The sequence below is a fragment of the Petaurus breviceps genome, unplaced genomic scaffold (genome assembly GCF_028583685.1).
Source record: "Petaurus breviceps papuanus isolate PSGF00001 unplaced genomic scaffold, PetGlider_PUasm1.0 91133, whole genome shotgun sequence".
Taxonomy (NCBI): Eukaryota; Metazoa; Chordata; class Mammalia; order Diprotodontia; family Petauridae; genus Petaurus; species Petaurus breviceps.
Genome location: NW_027187419.1, coordinates 28,495,514 through 28,499,851, shown reverse-complemented (window position 1 = coordinate 28,499,851; position 4,338 = coordinate 28,495,514).

Below are 4,338 nucleotides of genomic sequence, written 5' to 3'. Positions count from 1 at the left end.
TTTAAGGGTGTGGAAACATGGGTACATTTGTAGGTAGTAGATAAGGACCAGTAGAAAGAATGAAGATAAGAGAGAAAGTGGAGATAGTAGTGACAATCTGCTGGAAGTCAAAGGGGTCAGGATCAAAGGTGCATGTAGAACAGTTGGCTTCAGCAAGGAAAAGGACCTCCTCTTGATCAGAGAGTAGAGTGAAAGGGATAGTGGCTAAAGATTTCTGAATGATGTGACTGGGGGAAGAGGAGATAAGGCAGAACTTAAAGTACATGGCCTCAATTATTTTTGGCAAGTATGAGGTAACTAATGTCTTCAACTGAGAAGAGAGGAGGAGGTTTAGAAGAGCCATTGTGGGGGAGTGACATGTTATTGTTGGGTCAATCATGACCCCATTTGCAGTTTTCTTTGCAAAGATACTTGGAAGTAGTTTGCCATTTCCTTCATTTTACAGATGAGGAACTGAGCCAAACAGAGTTCAATGATATGCCCAGGATCACACAATTAGCGTCTAAGGCTGGATGTGAATTCACAAAGATGAGTCTTCCTGATTCCTAGCCCTGTGTTCTATCCTCTGTGCCACCCAGCTGCCCTGGGGGGTAGGATAGGGAGTTGATTATGGAGGAATGGAATGCTTGCCTTGCAGCAGGAAGGTCCCAGTTAAGATTACAAAACATATACCTGAACAGCTAGCCTAGAAACCACAAAGACCTGGGTTCAAGTCTTGCCCCTGACATATACTGTTTGTGTGACCCCAGCCACCTCACTTAACTTTTTAGTGCCCTAGTCAACTCTCCAGGACTATAATTGCTAATCTGTATTGGTTAAATGGAGTTTCCTCTCCTAGGAGATCCCAAAGCCAATAATCACAAGTTTAGTCCCTAACATTCTTCATTCAGCTTTTAAGTGTTTTGTTGTTTTTTTTTTTGAGGGAGGAAGGCAAGTGAATTGGGGTTAAGTGGTTTGCCCAAGATCAGACAGCTAGTTAAATGTCAAGTGCCTAAGTCCGAATTTGAACTCAGGTCCTCCTGACTTCAGGCTGGTGCCTTTTTTTTTCTTCTAGCTTTTGGTTTGCTAGCTTGCTAGGTTTGGTTTGTTAGGTTGCTAGTCTGAGAACCCAGGTCTTTCTGACTCCAAGTCCAACCCTCTAGCAACTACGTCAACACAAATCACCTTCCTGGGTAGGTGGAAAGAACCTACCTAGGCTCTCACAGATACCCTGCCTAAGTGGAAAGGAAAGATTACTTTGAGGCAGACTGTAAAATACCACTTTTATTGACTTTTTAAAAAGATAAAAATTGATTCTTTAAAAAATACACCCTCTTTAAATTAACAGATGGTATGTTAAAAAAATTGTTTTCACTGAGTTTAAAAACAATACCATCCCAGTGACAATTGTGTAATGTGTTGCTTAATTGGTAAGTTGGCAAACGAGATGAATTTCAACATATATAACTTAAAGCACTTTCCAGCAGAGAAGGGCCTAGAGGATTGTTTTCTTTATTTCAGCATTTTGATAACTTTGCAGCATTAATGAAGCTCATTTGTATTTTGTAGGGTACCACTCCCCCTAGTGGAACAATTGGCAATTCTACAAAAAGGTTTTTTTCTTCTTCTCTTAATTCAAATAATATTAGGGTTTAGAAAAGACCTTAGGCATCATTTGGTTCTCTTTCCTCACTTTGCAGATGAAAAAAACTGAGCCTCGTGGAGGTCAAAGAATTTGTCCTCATCATCTCTAACCTGGACTTTTGCATTAGCTTTTCTAATTCTCCCATTTAGGGAAGTGCGAACACGTCTCTCTACCCTCCAGTCCATTTTCCACACAGCTCCCAAAGTGATCTTCCAAAAGCACTGTCTGATCACATTGCTCCTCTGGTATAGGACTCCCTGTTACTTCTAGGATCAAAGACAAACTACCAAGTTTTGCCTTGAAAGTCCTTCACAAAATGGGTCCAACCTACATTAAGACGTTTATTATATTTTGTTTCTCTTCATGTACTCCATGGTTAAGCCAAACTGGATTTTTTGTTGTTCCTCATACGTGACATCGCATCTCTCATCTCCATGCCTTGGTACAGATTGTACCCCAAGTTTAGAAATCACTCCTTCCTCACCTCTACCTTTCAGAATCCTTTAGCTATCTTCAACACTCAGTTTAAAAGTCATTTTCTATATGAAGCCTCTCCTGATTTCCTTAGCTGCTAGTGCCTCTCCACATATTACATTATGTTTACATTTCAGATATTTTGAATTATATGTATATATATATGTAATACATATATAAATGCATCTACACATTCTCTTTCCCCCAGATAGAATGTAAGCCTCTGGAAGACATTACTCTTTATTTTTGTCTTTGTTTTCCCAATGCCTAGCACATAGTAGGGTGCTTGATAATTTTTTTTTTTTTGATTCATCACTCTCAGGGGCACAAGTGTAGCAAATACTGGGGCTAGGAATTCAAACCTAAACAAAGATGGTGTGATCAGGAAAAGGTAGGGAAAAAAACCCTGAACCACAATAATGTATATAGCCTAGGCAAAAGAGGAGCCCAAACTGTTGTCCTTTAGAAGTATCATTTTTTTGTTTTGTTTTGTTTTTTAAAAATCAGGGTTAAATACTTGCTCAAGGTTACACGGCCAGTTATTTTTTTGTGTGGGTGCTCAGCATCTGAGGCCGGAACCGATCCCAGGTCTCCCGACACTGTGGCCAAGACTCTTATTCCCTGCGCCACCTGGCCGCCCCTTGTTTTAAGAGTTACTGAGGGAACAAAGAAAACATATATGGTCAGAGAAAAAGCTGCCAAAAAAAAAGTATATTCTAGAAGAAGAAAGATGTGGGGAAAAGAATTCTGTGAAAATTAACGAACAGATAAAAAATGTCTGATGTTATCTGCCATATTCCATACCCATATACCTCTACTTTGGCAAAAGGTTTGGGGGAGGTGTTCTCTTACCTTTCATCTTTGGAACTTGGTCACCATAATTTCCCAGAAATCAATTTTAATTGCATTGTTTTTCCTTTTTATTTACATTGTTGGAGTTATTATGATATTGTTTTTCTGGATCTGTCTTACTTTATTTTGCTTTAGTTCATATAAGTCTTTTCCAGGCTTCTTCAATATTTGTATTTATCATATTTATCATTTCTTACAGCACAGTAATATTCTATTACAATCATTTACCACAATTTGTTTAGCCATTATCCAATTGAAAAGAATCTACTTTGTTTCTGGTTCTCTTAGGCCACAAAAAGTGCTGCTATAAATGTTTTGGTGGATATAGGGCTTTTCATTTTGTCATAGGCCTCCCTAAGGGATATGCCTAACAGTGAAATCTAGTGATTGAAGACATTTTAAGTCACTTTCTTTGCATAATTCCAAATTACTTTTCATAATGGTGTATAATGATGATAATGAATATAATAAACCCAGACATAAAATAATAGAGTGATAAAGACAGAAAATAAATTATAAAACAGAACTCCACTGTGATAGGGCCACTATCTACAAGGGTTCCTTTCTTCCTTCCCCCTGCAATATGAATTAGGCAAAAAGAAATAAAGTGCCCCTAGGACTTACTTACTTGACCCAAAAGACTAAGACTCAAACTGCACCTCCCTTGACCCAGCTTCCTAGTAGCCTCTGGCTGTGCTGACATGCTTCCTGGTTACATAAAGGTATAAAAGGCCCACCCAGAGGCAGTCAGGGCCCTCAAACACAATAGATGTTCCAAGACCATTCAAGTTACCATATTTTATCTGACTGATGAGACACAATTCTATGTGAAGGGGTGGGGGGAAAGTGGGGGGGGGAGGGATGAGATAATTTCTACCTTAGCTAAGTAGTGTCGCTATTGAATATTCTTTCTATGCCATAGCTAAGTAAACGTCTTTTGTTAACTATTGAATGTTTACTTGTCTAATATGACTGAATCTAAACTGAAGAGGGTACCAGCTTGCCCATCACACCAATAATTTTCTGCAAAAAAGAAACACACCTGGAGGCCACTAGGTGGTACAGTGAATAAAGCACCAGCCCTGGAGTCAGGAGGACCTGATTTCAAATCCTGTCTCAGACACTTGACACAAAAAATAGCCGTGTAACCTTGGGCAAGTCCTTAACCCCAAATTGCCCTCCAAAAAGCAAAAAAAAAAAAAAACACTTAAAACAAACAACAAAAAACATGTAAAGAGTTTATATGTGGGTAATGGAAAAAATTTTTAAGCTTCTGGCAAATTAAAAAGTAGAAGTATCAATCATAATTTTGAATGACAATAGTAAAAATAAATATCACCAAGAGAAAAAAATATGCTTAAAGACAACATAGATAATGAATATTCATC